Source organism: Schistocerca nitens, chromosome 1 (assembly GCF_023898315.1).
Source record: "Schistocerca nitens isolate TAMUIC-IGC-003100 chromosome 1, iqSchNite1.1, whole genome shotgun sequence".
Classification (NCBI taxonomy): domain Eukaryota; kingdom Metazoa; phylum Arthropoda; class Insecta; order Orthoptera; family Acrididae; genus Schistocerca; species Schistocerca nitens.
Genome location: NC_064614.1, coordinates 414,035,860 through 414,054,379, shown reverse-complemented (window position 1 = coordinate 414,054,379; position 18,520 = coordinate 414,035,860). Strand labels below are relative to the sequence as shown.

The window sequence follows — 18,520 nt, the reverse complement described above, 5'->3', positions numbered from 1 at the left end:
GTATCACTATGTATGGTTGCCCCACTTCGGAGCCCTATAAAACATCCACTCTCTGGCTATAGGCTTTGGTCAGTAAACATAACTTTGTGAGCTTACAGCCTTCCTACGTTGCTCGGTATTTGGGAATATGATGCAACTCTCTGGTGCCAGCGATTTGCATTGAGACATGGTCGCCGGAGATGGTCTTCGGTGCCAAAATGAACGGTCCACCTGTCCCTCATTTGGAGCCTGCGTCTGTAGCGAAATAGTGTCGTGTTATGTGGAGCGTCACACTGAGTATTCTGATACTATAAATTTTGTTGCTACTTGTATAAAATACTATGAAGAATTGTATGAATGTTTTTAATACATGGGTGCTGGATCCGGTAATAACTGAAAAGGGCCCTCGCATGTAACGGTACTATTGAGGAACTTGAGTACTGTTATCAGATAGAACAGTGCATCTGATATTTAAACGTCTGAAAGAGCAACAATCCATCTGAATGTATAACCTGCACGGATTGTTTCAAAGTCTTTGCATCAAATGTCTGGGGACGATACACCACGTCTAGGGGAACAATTTTTTTTACAGACAAAATGTAGCCGAGCAAGGAGGCGCAGTGGTTAGCGCACTGGATTCGCATCTGGGAGGACGACGGTTCAAACACGGGTCCCGCCATCATGATTTAGGTTTTCCATGATTTTCCTAAATCGCTTTAGGCAAACGCCACGCGGGAATGGTTCCTTTGAAAGGGCATGGCCGACTTCCTTCCTCATCCTTCCCTTCTCCAGTGGGTCCGTTGACCTCTCTGGTTCCCTCATCACTTATCAACCAACCAGACAACAAAATGTTGGATGGCGCTTTCTGGCGACAGTAGGCATCCTCTGAGAGACGGCAGGGCCAACGAGGGCATTCTGCGGCGTGCATGTACAGTGTGTGTTGCCTATAAACCAGTCATCTGCTCTGCCTGCTGAGGCTGGGCCGAGCAAAATTAAAGTTCCTGATTGGCTTGTAAAATACATCTCTCTGCTTAGACACACTGATTTTTACAGTTTTCTTGTTGAAAAATACTCTATCAGTTTACTTGGATAGGTAGTACGCATTATACCTGACTAGTAGACCCTGATAGTTCTGTGAAATCTCGTCGTTCCAGGGCCGACGGATCCAATAAACAGACGCCTAGAATCGACAGGAAGCGTTAGCTTTCATTTTTTCTCCAGCAGTCGTTGTTCCACATAACGTTATGTATCATACCTAGAACGTTTGATGCAAAGACTTAGAAATACACTATATTTAGGTACTGAATTGCAAAACATTCAGAATTTAAGTTTTCGGTAATGAATCATTAACACGCCCTGGCCAAGCGCGCGTGGTAAACTGCCTGATTAATTATAACAAAATTTTACGTGTACATTGCAACTGATTAAGCTCAACGATGCCTTGTCAAAATATACAGGGTGATTCAAAAATTTTGTCCCATAGCACACAGTCTACATTGTCTATACAATAGTCTTGGCCCTTAGGACAAAGTCGTAATTAGTGGAGATATCGCCGGCCGGTGTGGCCGTGCGGTTCTAGACGCTTCAGTCTGGATCCGCGTGACCGCTACGGTCGCAGGTTCGAATTCTGCCTCGGGCATGGATGTGTGTGACGTCCTTAGGTTAGTTAGGTTTCAGTAGTTCTAGGGGACTGATGACCACAGATGTTAAGTCCCATAGTGCTCAGAGCCATTTGAACCAACCATTTTGGAGATAGCGAAACTCCAAAGAGGCAAACTCATGCTACAGTACAAACAAGAGGTTATATCATTTGCATCTTCGTTCGATAGGCTGATCGTTTAAATTCTGTGATTAGACTTACATTGGGTTTTATGTCACCTGTGATATTCTGCTGCTACTTCCCGTTGACTCGTACCTGCCACATGGATGAGAACAATTTCCGTCTTCTCCTGATGTGTGTACATTGCCGTACGAGTCACTGCACTGCATAACAGCACCACACTACACAGCTTTGGTAACTAGCGACCGGTTAAATACCCTTCCGTCGAATTACCAACCGGCCATGTGGTACTACGCACTGCACGCGGCTAACTATTTCGTCGGTGCGATGGTTCCTCTCGTTGTAGTTTTCGCTGTCCCCACTAATACTGGATTTATCCTATGACACAATGGGACATGATTTTTGAATCACCCTACTTATGAACTGGGCGTACATTATCGAAACTCCCCTTGTCCGCTAATTTCTACATCTACATCCATACTCCGCAAGCCACCTGACGGTGTGTGATGGAGGGTACCTTGAGTACCTCTATCGGTTCTCCCTTCTATTCCAGTCTCGTATTGTTCGTGGAAAGAAGGATTGTCGGTATGCCTCTGCGTGGGCTCTAATCTCTCTGATTTTATCCTCATGGTCTCTTCGCGAGATATACGTAGGAGGGAGCAATATACTGCTTGACTCCTCGGTGAAGGTATGTTCTCGAAACTTCAACAAAAGCCCGTACCGAGCTACTGAGCGTCTCTCCTACAGAGTCTTCCACTGGAGTTTATCATCTCCGTAACGCTTTTGCGATTACTAAATGATCCTGTAACGAAGCGCGCTGCTCTCCGTTGGATCTTCTCTATCTCCTTCATCAACTCCATCTGGTACGGATCCCACACTGGTGAGCAGTATTCAAGCAGTGGGCGAACAAGCGTAGTGTAACCTACTTCCTTTGTTTTCGGATTGCATTTCCTTAGGATTCTTCCAATGAATCTCAGTCTGGCATCTGCTTTACCGACGATCAACTTTATATGATCATTCCATTTTAAATCACTCCTAATGCCTACTCCCAGATAATTTATAAAATTAACTGCTTCCAGTTGCTGACCTGCTATATTGTAGCTAAATGATAAGGGATCTTTCTTTATATGTATTCGCAGCACACTACACTTGTCTACATTGAGATTCAATTGCCATTCCCTGCACCATGCGCCAATTCGCTGCAGATCCTCCCGCATTTCAGTACAATTTTCCATTGTTACAACCTCTCGATATACCACAGCATCATCCGCAAAAAGCCTCAGTAAACTTCCGATGTCATCCAAAAGGTCATTTATGTATATTGTGAATAGCAACGGTCCTACGACACTCCTCTGCGGCACACCTGATATCACCCTTTAACTCGGAGGACTTTGTTACAGCATTCAGCTATGACATGTTTCAACACGGATAGAGATTGCAGCGTTTATACTACGGAAAGGGATGTGGATGACTAACATAAAAATCTGTTGTTTCGTGTTAGACATTAAGGAACGTATACGCCGCCCCACGCAAAATTAATTTCGTCATGCGCCGTATGTCGGTACAGGAAATGCGGTTGAATATTCTAACAGAAAAGCTGCCACAAACGAGCTCCAAACATTAAAAAATGAATATGTAGAGTAACACCCGTGAATTTTTAACTAATAAAAAAGCCGATGTACTCCAAGAGAAATGTTCTCAAAAATTACTGAGCTCCTAACAGTTTTTAGTCGTAATTAATGCCATATCGTTCACAACAACTCACACACCAACAACGACTAAAGTCTCACAGTCCTTGATATAATTTCTTTAGTAAGTGTAAACAATTAAGAATTTGTCGTGATCATTGTTAACATCTTGAGAGATAAGAAAGGTTTTACTTCTTGTAGGTGGAAGATATGTTAGTCGCACCGCTGAAGGAAGCCATGAATGTGATTTGGTTTACTGCCGTGATGCATCACGTCAGGCAACGGCATCTGGTATGTAAGAGAAGGATCTCACTCTTGCATTAGCCGAGTCGTTCATGCTAGCAGACGTATACTGCAACAGGCATGTCAACCATTTCAAATATATTCCCGTATTTAATTTTTTGTCGTGGAGCCGTGTAGTAGCACTGTCCTCAGTACACGATATAATGTTTATCGTCACACCTACATTAATTACGCGGACAAAGACGTCAGTACGATGACTGGTTTAGGAATTGCAGCCCATCGTTCGTAATATAAAAGTACAACAAGGCAAGACCACTCGCGGCGGTATTATGTTCCGTACGCCGGGCACGTCGAGCTGTTTGTTGCATATTAGGCGCCATAAACACGGCATTACCGCTCTGTGGCGTGCCCCGCATTACCATCACACGAGACTGCCCACATCTGTGCTTCCCCGTAAAGCTTGTGAAGCTTGATCATGACATCCTCGCTCTAAACTCCACCGCAATCGTACCAAAAACGGGCCCGTCTTCAAATAATAGCCATTGGATGTAGAAGTTAATCACAATTATAGCTAAAGATCATGCTGAACCTAAACGAATTATCTAGACAGTGTGTTACTTTTGTAGTATGAGAACATAAAATGTGGTGAAATCAGATGAGTCTGACTGTAACTCAACTAACTTTCTCAGATTACGATTTGTTATTTATCTCACAGAAGGATGTCCTGTACTCTAAAAAAATGGTATAACTGTTAGGTCCTTTCACGAAACACTGAGAGACAGTCAGTGCAGTATAATACGCCGGAGTATTATTATCAGATCTACAAATACTAATGTAGCAGACGTCAGTAAATACATTGAAACGTCTTTTACAGGTACCACCAAAGATATGCAACTTTGCAACATTACAAGGAGAAATCTGTTCAAGGTGAATAACAATGAAAAAAATACCTGTACATTAGGGAAAACGAAATCAGAATGTTCTGCTCTCCGTCTTTATGACTGAAATTATTTGCGAATATTGGGTAACATACCAAAAATTCAGGAAATGATCCTTTTTTTTTAAATCTAAGAAAAAATTCTGAACAAAATTATGATTTGTTTCTTTCTTTTCGCTAGTGTTTATCCCATCTAGTTCTGGGTCCCCTATTCCAGGATTTTGAGGATCTTATTTTATTATTTTATTATTTAATTATGTAGCCGAAATTCCTTCCTGACGCCACAGTCGTCAAGGTCGCCTAAGGGAGATAAGCTGTGTGCGCCAACTGTTTGCGGATCGTTAAATTTCCTTCTGTATATTTCTCGTGTTAACTGTTTGTAAATCTGAGGTGAAATTTTCGGACTACCCCAGTATTTGCCTGAACGGGCGTCGAAAACCGTCTATAAACTACGGTCAGACTGGCCAATGGACCAGCCGCCGCCCCCAGTCCTTATCCCGCCCCGTGGATTCTATCTGGTTATAGGTCACATCTGTGTTTTACAAGCTGGCGCACTGTGCGTAACTGTGTACGAACAAGTAAAATTATGATGTGTTCTATGTGGTTAAATAAATAATACAAAAATACAAACCACGTCTTCCACTGAAAATATTGTGCATTTGCACTAAATACCGTTGAGGGCCAAATATTGAAGGGTTATCTGCGCGGACATCTTCACAGTCCCGTAGGTCGAACATGTCAAGACACTAGAGTTGTATATTCTCTAAACGGTGCACACAGGACAGAATCGTAGTTTTTTATCGATCAGCCTATAGCTGAATCTTTTAAATCAACCGTCAAGGTAAACAGTAAACACCATGCCAGTTCCTCATGGTTGACAAATAGACATTGCATGTAAGCAATTAAAATATGAACATGAGACACAAAAATTGCAAGCTTTGCATGCAGATGATGTCCATGACTTTTCGATGGTTCTTAAAGGTGACATTTCGACGATAGGAACGTCGTCGTGTAATGGAAAAAACAACATTTATTACAGGAAGGACTGGTGTCCAAGGATTCGATCCAATCAGGAAATAGGGCCAAAGAAAGATTAGATAGAAATCGTTCGTTCGATTGGTCACCTTCTATAACAGCATTCTAGCGCAACCACTAAGAATGCTTTGGCAATAAAACGGAAAACTGTCTTGTGAATGAGCGATTCAATTTGCAGTAGACTTAACGGGGTAGAAGTATTTGAACGCATGAATAATAGGTGATTTTCGTGGTTTTCCATGTAAAATAAAAAGTAATGCTATCTCTGATGATATAGTTTTATTTCTTACACTCCTGTCATTAAGAAATCATTTTTGTATCCACATCGCACATTCACTCCGACCACTGCATCAGGTGAAAGGTCTCCTTGCAGCCGGAACACTGGTCATCGGCGGGAATACCCGAAGCCCTCCTATTGGTCCTGTAACAGAATAATTTTGTATAAATTATTTTCGATGTATTTTCTATACATAAAAAATTGAAAAATATTGAGTTCTAACAAAATGAAAGCCTGTTGCAACAAATATAATTTTCTTCTCCCGAAAATTCTTGAGGAAAGCATGCACCGAAAATAGATTTTCGAGATTTCGTAAAACGGTTACGTACCCTGGTAGAGAATCCAATTTAGAATCCTTTTATCAAATTCCGACCAAAATCACATGTACTGTTCTCAAGTTATGTTCCCCGCCAAGTTATGTTCCACCTTCTTCGTGACTATGGTAGATCTCTTTGGTCGATTCTATCATCCACTGTTGTGCTCGCTCGATACATTTTTTGTCCACCTTTGTGTAGCAGTTTAACACGCTGGTCTGATCTCAAGTTTGAGCAATTTTTTTCAAAATTTTCATAGTGCCCGTTTGGCCGTCACTGATTTTACATGCTGTCATGTCATCATCGGCCGCGTTGTTGACAACCTTTCCGACGCTGTGAAGAATTTTCGGAGACACTTTTTCACAAATCGCCTTATCATTGATTAACGAAGTTTCTCATGAATTTGAGATGAACATTACAATAAAGTACACATCCCAGAGAACATTTTAAGCAAAATAAAAAGATTTTTTTTCGAAATTTTGAAAGAGGTCTACCCCATTAAGGAGGGAGTCGCACCGCCCAAAATGATAAATTTTGACATTTTTAATTTTATTCAAATTATGAAAATATAGATACAGGTTTATGATTAATTCGGTGTTCGTTTTATTGAAATATTTAAATATTTACTATCTTAAATAAATATTCATGCACTGACATTTCTGAGAATTTTGTTTTGCATCATTTTGCTTATTTGCATTTTTTCTCTGGATCTATTTAGCCTAGAAGGCTGTGGTTTTTGTTTTGTGGAGACTATCCGTTTTACAAGTTGGATACACTAGCGGTACTTCGCAGTAAGCGCTCTGAATTGTAAATAAGTTAGTGTTTCTCAACAGTTATCCACTAGCGGTGTTTTAAATGGCTCTGAGCACTACGGGACGTAACATCTGAGGTCATCAGTCCCCTTGAACTTAGAAATACTTAAACCTAACTAACCTAAGGACATCACACACATCCATGCCCGAGGCAGGATTCCAGACTGAAGCGCCTAGAACCGCTCGGTCACACTAACTGGCTAGCGGTGTTTTAGTTTCTGTGTTTTTCGTGATAGTTTTCACGATGATTAAACCAAAATGAGTGCTTAAAAGGTTCGAAACAAAGGAAAATATATCACACAAGAAATATAGCGGCAATAAAAAGAGTAGTTAGCACATAAGTACGTGATAATTAAGTTGTAAATAGTGACAGGCCTTCTACTCCTCCGAGTGCTTCCAAGAAAGAACTGGGAAATCATGAAAAACACAATGCAGTTTCAGATAGTAGAACGAACTGCAATATCATTATCAATCTCCGTATACTTATTTCAGTTTTTTGTGAAATAATGCGTTGTCGTATATGTGGAGGTGAAACTGAAATTTCTGGAATTTTATCTCAACTTACTTGTCTGCTTTGCACTCTGAAAATAATTTGTTTGATGTGCGAAAGTGAAAAGACTTCAGAACTAAGCGTAAAGAATGACTTTTTAACACTAAATTAAGGTACTTCTATTGGATATAGATGCATAGGGAAAGGCCATTCGGTTGGTAAGATTGTTTGTGGCTTGCTCAACCTCCCTTATCCCCTTACAAAATCTCTCACATGTAACTGTGCAGTAAGGAGTCGTGTCAAGAGGTATGCTATGGAGCCAATGACTACAGCTACTGTAGCAGAAAGTGATGGTTACGACATATCAACATCATTCGATGGATCCTGGCAAAAAAGAGGTTTCCAGTCGAATAATTCGTGTTCATCTATAATCAACATCCTCAATGGAAGAGTGTTAGATGTGGATTTGTTGATCAAGTACTGTCAGGGTTGTAGTCAGGCAAATAAGAGTACTGAAAGAAAACTAAATTGAATGAATTGTCGGAGAAACTGTGATGGAACTAATAGAAGAATGGAGGTTGCTTCCACAGTGAAAATGTTCCAACGTTCCCAACATGACTTTTCGCCACATGATTTTTCTTGGAGATAAGGACTCACGATCGTACGAGGCAGTTGCGGACAGTAAACTATACGGTGCGTTGTCAATTACAAAACTAGACTGCATTAATCATGTGCAGAAGAGGGTGAACACGAGACTGCGCGGACTAAAACAGCAATAGGGAAGTATCAAGTTCTCAGATGGTATAAGTATAAGGTATCGATTGACTGATAAACAAATTGATCAGATTACACAATATTATGGTATGGGTATTAGAAGCTACAGGGTTAATTAAGATGGTATAAAGAGAGCTACTTGGGCAATTTATTTACACAAGCTGTCTGCTTATGGTGAATCAATCCACAACCTATGTTTGATTGAGTAGCGTAAATACCTGAAGGCAAAATAGGGAGATAAATTAGACTCTTTCGTTCTCCCAAAAAATTATTGTATCAAATGCTGTTGTGCTTGCCACGGGACCTATGTTTCAGGATCTTGGCCAGCCATAGCAACTGAAGAAATTTCTGAAAGGCAAAACACAAGATACCAACTGTGGTGTCACCGCCAGACACCACACTTGCTAGGTGGTAGCTTAAATCGGCCGCGGTCCATTAGTACATGTCGGACCCGCGTGTCGCCACTGGCAGTGATCGCAGACCGAGCGCCACCACACGGCAGGTCGCGAGAGACTGACTAGCACTCGCCCCAGTTGTACGACGACTTTGCTAGCGACTACACTGACGAAGCCTTTCTCTCATTTGCCGAGAGACAGTTAGAATAGCCTTCAGCTAAGTCCATGGCTACGACCTAGCAAGGCGCCATTAGCCTTAGATGCATGTATCTAAAGAGTCTCACTTGTATCGCCACAATCTCCAGATGGCTCCTCAAGAACGATGTATACAAAGGATGGATTAAAAGTTAAGTATTCAAGGAGCTACGTACTTTTCTTTATAGCATTCATTACGAATCCTGTTTCAGACCTCACTCCATCCTTCGTGAGTTAGCGCGTGCATCTTGGCCGCCTCTTTCAATTAGTGTGCGTAGTGTTGGCAAGTCTGCCGACACTACACCAACGAATATATTAACAATCTTATATGGTCAAGGAGGCCAAAAAATGTGTTTGTTGGAAATCAATATTCGAATGCCCTTTTTGGCGCTTTCCTTACTTTTAATGATGGCTATTCCGGGAGCCTACAGGTTTTGGAGCATCTTGGAATTCATAAAGGCTATAACATCAATAAAAGTGTGATGGACTTGCTCCAGCTGCGAATCATGCAGGCAAAGATTGCAGCAAACAGTATATCAAATGAAGCCAGATCGAAGAAAAGGAGAGCAGCACTGGGCGAGGTAAATTAAAAAGGAGATGAAAACTATTAGCCAAGAGGATTCAAACATATATTGTATGTATCAGCTTGCTATGTATTAATAATTTTTCTTTAAAACTTAATTTTCTCAAAATGACATTTTTTCAGGATAAACGCCCCTTTTCCTCAGAATCTTCTAAATCTGCACCTATGAATTATTTACAACCTAACATAGTTAGTACCGTGATTTTTCCACATCCCTCTAGGTGAATACCGGGCTGGTCCCCACGTCCCGCCTCAGCTACACGACTCACAGACATTTGAAACACAACCGCACTTTTCCATGATTTACACTCGACGCAGACAGATGGGGTACTCTGTTTCCGTCGCGGGGGGTACGGGGTGGCGGCAGGAAGGGCATCCGGCCACCCCTTCAAATTAACATGCCAAATCCGGTTTCACCACGCCAACCCCGCGCAAAGTGCGGGACAACGGCGCAAGCGATAGATATATAGATAGTACCGTGATATTGTAGGTCTGCTTTAGTATCGTTTACTCCAATAAATAGAATTCTAGAAATTGAAATTGTGAAAATGTACAACAAAATATTGTGTTTAGGAAAAAAATCATAACCTTTTTTCCTGACTTATTTGAGAGTGATTGGATGGCAATACATTTGCAAAACATGAGAGCACATGTGGCAAAAATCATATTTATGTAGTCAGCAGTTCCTCAGAAAATTGTGCACTTATAAAATTGTCAAGATAGGGCGGTACGAATCCCCCTAAGGTGGAAGAAGGAGGTAACCAGGAAAGTCAAAAAGCGATAGTGGGGCTGTCTCCTTCAGATCACGCAGTAGTCACAAGTTGTCATGTCCTTCGTTAAATATAAATCAAGCGCGTGAACCTAGATAACCGACGGATATACAGGGTGTTACAAAAAGGTATGGCCAAACTTTCAGGGAACATTCCTCACACACAAATAAAGAAAAGATGTTATGTGGACATGTGTCCGGAAACGCTTAATTTCCATGTTAGAGCTCATTTTAGTTTCGTCAGTATGTAATGTACTTCCTCGATTCACCGCCAGTTGGCCCAATTGAAGGACGGTAATGTTGACTTCGGTGCTTGTGTTGACATGCGACTCATTGCTCTAAAGTACTAACATCAAGCACATCAGTACGTAGCATCAACAGGTTAGTGTTCATCATGAACGTGGTTTTGCAGTCAGTGCAATGTTTACAAATGCGGAGTTGGCAGATGCCCATTTGATGTATGGATTAGCACGGGGCAATAGCCGTGGCGCGGTACGTTTGTATCGAGACAGATTTCCAGAACGAAGGTGTCCCTACAGGAAGACGTTCGAAGCAATTGATCGGCGTCTTAGGGAGCACGGAACATACCAGGCTATGACTCGCGACTGGGGAAGACCTAGAACGACGAGGACATCTGCAATGGACGAGGCAATTCTTCGTGCAGTTGACGATAACCCTAATGTCAGCGTCAGAGAAGTTGCTGCTGTACAAGGTAACGTTGACCACGTCACTGTATGGAGAGTGCTACGGGAGAACCAGTTGTTTCCGTACCATGCACAGCGTGTGCAGGCACTATCAGCAGCTGATTGGCCTCCACGGATACACTTCTGCGAATGGTTCATCCAACAATGTGTCAGTCCTCATTTCAGTGCAAATGTTCTCTTTACGGATGAGGCTTCATTCCAACGTGATCAAATTGTAAATTTTCACAGTCAACATATATGGGCTGACGAGAATCCGCACACAATTGTGCAATCACGTCATCAACACAGATTTTCTGTGAACGTTTGGGCGGGCATTGTTGATGATGTCTTGATTGGGCCCCATGTTCTTCAAAAAATGGTTCAAATGGCTCTGAGCACTATGGGACTCAACTGCTATGGTCATAAGTCCCCTAGAACTTAGAACTACTTAAACCTAACTAACCTAAGGACAGCACACAACACCCAGCCATCACGAGGCAGAGAAAATCCCTGACCCCGCCGGGAATCGAACCCGGGAACCCGGGCGTGGGAAGCGAGAACGCTACCGCACGACCACGAGATGCGGGCCCCATGTTCTTCCACCTACGTTCAAGGGAGCACGTTATCATGATTTCATACGAGATACTCTACCTGTGCTGCTAGAACATGTGCCTTTACGACACAACATGTGGTTCATGCACGATGGAGCTCCTGCACATTTCAGTCGAAGTGTTCGTACGCTTCTCAACAACACATTCGGTGACCGATGGATTGGTAGAGGCGGACCAATTCCATGGCCTCCACGCTCTCCCGACCTCAACCCTCTTGACTTTCATTTATGGGGGCATTTGAAAGCTCTTGTCTAAGCAACCCCGGTACCAAATGTAGAGACTCTTCGTGCTCGTATTGTGGACGGCTGTGATACAATACGCCATTCTCCAGGGCTGCATCAGTGCATCAGGGATTCCATGCGACGGAGCGTGGATGCATGTATCCCCGCTAACGGAGGACATTTTGAACATTTCCTGTAACAAAGTGTTTGAAGTCATGCTGGTACGTTCTGTTGCTGTGTGTTTCCATTCCATGATTAATGTGATTTGAAGAGAAGTAATAAAATGAGCTCTAACATGGAAAGTAAGCTTTTGCGGACACATGTCCACATAACATATTTTCTTTCTTTGTGTGTGAGGAATGTTTCCTGAAAGTTTGGCCGTACCTTTTTGTAACACCCTGTATAGTGTCAGCGACAAGAATCACTTAGGCATGCTCCTCTCCTAGTGCGTGTGGTAAGGTGATTTCCGTCTTGGAATATTTACGAAGGCTGTGGCTTTCTGAAGATGGCGAAGGACGTGCCCTTGAAACCCGACACCGGGCGCCAGCAGAGGGCGGGCTTGAGACGCGCCGCGCCGGCCTGGATTACTGGCGAGGTCAGTGGCGCCAAACAGCGGCTCCTCAAAGCGCGGACCCTGCCGCTGGCGACCGTGACCTCGCGACAGTGGGCCACTTGTCGCCGCGGAGCCCAGGCGTCCGGCACACCGTCTTCAGTGGTTCTCTTATGAGGGAAATTTACCGCTATTGCTGCCGGCAGTGGGAACTTGAAGCGAGGATTACGGGCGTATAAACTGAATTCATTCACAGCAAGGTACTAGCTAAGAGGCCGTCATCTGTGCTGGGAACTTCTGGTTTGTTTTTCTCTCTGGCGCGCGATGTAAATAATTTATACAGTCTGACACATTCACTGAGATAAGCGACGTGTGTCACGAGATAGGGACAAAGGTCGTGTTGTACTGGCACTGAAGCGGACCCTCCGTGCAGATGGTCTGGTAAACATGTCCGTGGCACTCGTAACCCGTTGTCCTCAGCTTCAAGCGTGCACTAAATATAAAAATAGAGGGTGATTTTCAATGTGTATGGTAAATCAAACGACGTAACGCTGAAACGAATCGAAAAATTACGGACTGTATTCGACACAATACCTCTATTTGCGAGGTATTAAACTAAATTCTAATGATAAATCACTTTTAAATCACTCCGAAAATTTATCAGTGGACATTTTCATTAAAAAGTCCTTCAAATATTTCTTCATATCACCAAATACCCAACCAAAAAGAATCTTGGCACAATTTCGGATGGGCATCTAACTTGCGGAGAATAAACTGTTGCAGCAGGCAGGAAACCTCTCTAACCCTTAAATGCAATCCAAATATTTAGAAAAGCTTTTCCATCTCAAATTAATCAAAAATTTGTCCAGTCTTTAGTCCCACCAAAACTTAACCACTGTGATGTACGCCAACATGAGGCAAATAGTGAAAACACCAGGCTCATCGAGCTGCATATGAATACTTCAGTGAGATATATTTGTAACATCCGTTCTCCATGTTCTCCATGTGCTTAGAAAGACTGTGTGCGATCGGACAACCGAAGCGATTCTCACACGCTCTGCTTGCTTCTTAGGTTTCTTAATCACTGGTGTCCTTAATAAGTCTCCACACATATCAAATACCTAGCAGCATTTCATAACTGCGATACTAGATCAAATGTACCCAGCTTCTTAGTTGCACCTTCGCATGACACTACATCCTTCTAGATCTCATCCTCCATTGCATCCATACTACTCGGACACAAATTACCCTGTAACCTTCTTCTTATCCTAATCCTCTTCGCAATCAAGAGAAGTTTAAAGCTTCATCATAGCTGTACCTTCTCCCAGTTTTCCATCTGTCCAACGGGTAACCAATATCTCTAGCACAATGTAAACTAATATATATATATATATATATATATATATATATATATATATAGTATGTTACTCATTTATGTGTTCATATTGTAATGTTTACTCACTAACCGTGTCTCATTAGATGCAACGGAAGGCCTTAAGGTCCTAATATTGTCAGATGAAATTAATGGATAGCAAATAAATAAATGAGATATTTCCTGTAGCTCATAAAAGACAAGTCGAAAGAAATATAAAACTAACTTTTTCATACGCATTAAGAGATAAAAGGAAATATGAGGACTTAACATCTAGAAAATTTAAGATCATTAAAGATGGAACGTTATTCTTGAGCGGGATCATTATTTTTTTCAAATTTGAGTGTAACTGTAGCCATTCCGCCGGTCCGTAATTTCAGCCTGCACATTTATCACAAACAACTATATGTATGGCTAATACGGACTATAGGGGGGCTGTCTGAACTTTGTAAGACGATGTTGCTTCGTAATCAGTGCAGCTTTTTTCTATTGCCCGCTGTAATAACAGGATATCACATACTTTCCAGAACTGATGCTACAATTAGACTCGTGACCTCGACCTAGCTGAACATGTAAGCACAGTCTCCCGCGATAGCTTCTCATTCACTGAAGTTATCGATCCCTCCGTGAACTGCCTTAGGACCTGAATACCCCGTGTTTGTGGGAAATGCCTATTTGTTGCATCTGGGTAAAGACTACGATGAGTATTAGAGCCACATGAAAATATCTGCTTCCTGAAGTTTATGCGCTCCAGAGTATAAGTTAGATCACGGGGTTTCTGAGACCTGAACTACGTCTTTAACGATCCAAAAGAACGATTCGTTCTATGCCGAGGTACTATTCCGATACATTTGGAGAGGCTCTGCAAAGCTCTTCGAGTTTAGGGGAATATAGAGTTGGCTGTGACATGAATGTGAACTTGGATTGAGGAGGGAGGCTTGCCGGGGTAATCAGTGAAGTTGTGCAAAGCCACTGTGTCAGGGTGGCGTAGTGGTCAGTGCATATGCCTAGTGGGCAGGAGATCCAGCTCCGAATCCTGGCCTTGGTACAGATTTTCATTCGTCGCTTCAGTCTGCATATACACACCAAAAGAACTCTATTTCTTCTTAAAAGGAGTAGGGGCCTACGTGTACGAAAATGTACTAGTACACTTCTCTCTCTTGCGTTAGAGGTCTTTTAAAACTCGTTAGTCGATTATATGCCACAAGGATTCTCGAACTGCGAACTGCAAGTGATGGTCTGCATGTGAAGGGCTGGAGCTGTCTTGAAAATTTCAGGAGTGCTTCAGTAATCTGAGTGTCTAGGGCACCTGAAACACCGTATTCCACTTCTGTTTCATTGCGAGATCTGGACTAAATGTCCGCGGTTTCTGGCGTCTAAAAGCTACCTCCTTTTTCCCTTGGTAACTGCTAATTGTTTAAGACCGGCATTCAGACCAGTAGGCAGAAGAGGTTACTCCCACGAGGGTGTGGGAAGAGAAGGCCTTGGAAAAGTGAGACGATTTTTACTGGCAAGTGTTACCCTTCAGATGGCTATTCAAAGTAATAACTATGTTTTTAAGTAGTTTATGAACTGAAAGGGACAGAAATGAATTATTGAAGCATTCGCTTCAAACCATTGTCAATACACGGACTCTAATTGCGCCGAATATGACATCAGTAAGAGACTTCCAGCAGACGTATGGCGAATCGTTAGCCTGTACGTAGGCTGCCCGCATAACCTTGTACCTGCCACCGGTTAGTTCCGTGTGGTGCCTACGGTGTAGGGGAACCTGTCCGTTAATAGCCACGCAGCTTGTGATCCGAATTAATAACCAACGGGAGCAAAAGCCTGCAGTAACGGTCCGTTAATGCTTCTGCTGTTTTACTTCGTTATCCTTCTCAGTAAATCACTACCAACAGATTCAGCACACTAAATCAGTTACAACAACTGACTGAGTTCTAACTGCTAGGTTATATTCCCAGGAGGAGGTAAAAGGCTGTGGAACACTTGTAACTATTCAGCTATCATCTTTATTGGACTACCGATGTGACCGAGCGGTTCTAGGTGTTGCAGTCTGGAACCGCACTGCTGCTAAGGTAGCAGATTCGAATCCTGCCTCGGGTATGGATGTGTGTGATGTCCTGAGGTTAGTTAAGTTTAAGTAGTTCTAAGTCTAGGGGACTGACGACCTCAGACGTCCCATAGTGCTTAGAGACATTTGAACTTTTTTTTTTCTTAAGTTGTCCGATGGAAAATGTTTTGCTGAAAATTTGATTGGAGGCACCAAAATCCAAATACCCTGTTGTTTGGGTAAACTGTCACACGTGCAGTCAATTGGATCTAGGGCAAAATATTTATGGCAAGTTAAAACGGTGTGGGTTGGAACCCACAGGCTACGAGCTGCGTTAATTGGAAGGAGTGAGGAGAAGCCCGCTGTAAGGTGAAGCTTGAGTTCGTCCTGTTCCGCGCTCGGGTAGCGTTGTTGGTAGCTCACTTCTCATCAAAGCCAGGTATCTTGGTTCGAGTCTATGTCCGACAAATCGTTCTGACCGGTCGCGTACATTTCGCGCTACTAATATTAAAAAAAGTGTAGAATAAATCCTACTCATGCGAACGTAATTTGTAATACGAACTGATAAATGGCATATAGTAAGCTTCATTTAATTTTTAACGCCACACAAGAATCTTACCGCAATAAGCCAGTAGGGCCTAAAGTCAGACGAACAGCCTAATGAAGATATAAAACGCGTGCAGTTAGAGGAACAGAGACTACGTCAAGGTCTCTGCTGTGCATAGCGTAGAACCCAGCCTTTGTGCATTTGGTGAGCCAGTATTCATATTGAGGTCGACGCAACCTGACACAGGCATTAGCGCGGTGTGACAGGAAGCATGATTCAGCAGATTAAGCAGCTCGTTTGCGTTGCTCCACCGTTAATTCACAGCATTCCTGAGTCAAGTGCAACGGTAACGGACGATGTCATTATGTTAACAACGGGACACTTGCGAGACGTGTGCTGCGTAGTCTTCTGCTTGTACACAGTACGGGGGACACTGGACTACATGGCACGTGATTCTTCCCACCGAATGTAGCCCAGTGTCTGTTCAACAGTCTCCGTCGCCCACTCTCTTTTACCCAGTATCTGCAGTCGTGATCTTCCATTGGGGCGTAGACGTGCCATTAGTTATTGTCTACTAGGAAATGAGTCATTATTCCTCCATTCTGGTAACTACTAATGACGGCAGCACTGGAATATAAGTGATCAGCCTCGCTGTTTCTGCACTACTCCTTATCTGCTTTGCCAGCGGAATATTTTCTTCATTTAAAAAAGAACGATGAGGAATAGCGTGCCGAACGACCTGGATACGCTTCCCATATCCCACTAGGTGAATCCACGTCCTGCCTCAGTTACACGATTCGCAAACGTTTCAAGAACGTTCTCACACTTTCCCTCGGGGCGTACGCGGGAGATCGACTCTCGGATGTGAGGGGAGGGGGTGGGGGAATGGTGACCGGAAGGGCATTCGGCCACTTTCACCATTAACCAAAATTTCCAAATCCAGAACAACATGACGACCGCATGAAGACACGGAATAGTTCACCGTCCACATCTTGTAGGCCAAAGGGATGCCAACCAACTGCCATGTCATCCTCTGTCATGCGGCGTCATGGACGGTCCTGTGGTCAGCTCACCGCTCTCCCCGCCGTTTTGTGGACTTTCCAGGCAGTGGAGCCGCTACTTCTCATTCAGGTAGCTCCACAATTAGCTTCACGAGGCTGAATGCATCCAGTAAACGTCCTCCTTGGATGTACCTGGAATCGAAGCCGGGACATCAGCATGGATAACCATTCAGCGACGGAGGGGGACCGAGTCACGGGAAAAGGATTTCATGGGTTTTGTGAACTTTTGGATCAGTTTCAACGAAATGGATATTAACATTTCTAAAGAAAGAACTGAGTGATTCAACCATTGCTGGTATATTGAAGAATACACACGCTGTTGCTGCCTCATCTATTAAGCGTCATCTTGATTCTGAGACATTCAGAATTGAAAAAGGAGTCAGGCAAGGAGATACCTTACTGTCAAAACCATTCTTAGCGACGATACACTAATTTTTGATATCCGCAAACTGGAAAAACGAAGAAGGAATAGGTCTTAAAGTAAAACTCTGAACGTCATTGGTGTCGCTGATGACAGTTTCGTCTTTGTCTCTAACACAAATATAACTCAACAGTTGACGAAAGAATTTAATAAAATGAACGTGGGGGTAAGCATGGAAACCTATTACAATAAGACTGAAACGATGTTTAATCTGTAGTCTGAAAACAAAATAGTACAATTTAACAAATGGGGCATAGAACCAATTGACAACATTTTTTTTTTATTTAGATGAGTTGAAGACCAACATTGAATGGATAGCGAAAGAAAGACACTGAAGAATAAAATTGTCTCAGAGTTATTTTGGTGAAGTAAATAGAGTTTCACAGGCTTTTACTAATGAAATGCGCTTTCTATGAAAAGCAGTCAACCACAAAGATTCATCAGGGAGCAATGGAGAGATGAGAGATAATGATCGGCTATAATCCGAGAGGTAAGTAAACAAGAGGAAACTGCAGCGGAATATGTTCTGGCTGTTATGAAATGAAAAGGAGGTGGTCAGGATATCCAACCAGATGAATAGATCGTAAGACCATCATGGAAGTACTTTGGTTGATTCAACAGATGAGAATAGATCGAGATAAAAAGCTAATGAAGAATGTGTAGATGACATTACAGAACAAACCGTAACATGTGGAAAAGTTGCTCGGCATGTGTGCAGGTTAAACACTGA

At 42.7% G+C, this 18,520-nt stretch overlaps 1 protein-coding gene across 1 annotated transcript in view; it reads left to right on the top strand.

The window, feature by feature from the left end:
• The window catches only part of LOC126249838 (matrix metalloproteinase-2-like), a 935,541-nt gene that overhangs the window by 240,151 nt on the left and 676,870 nt on the right, over window positions 1–18,520 (top strand). The window lies entirely within an intron of this gene.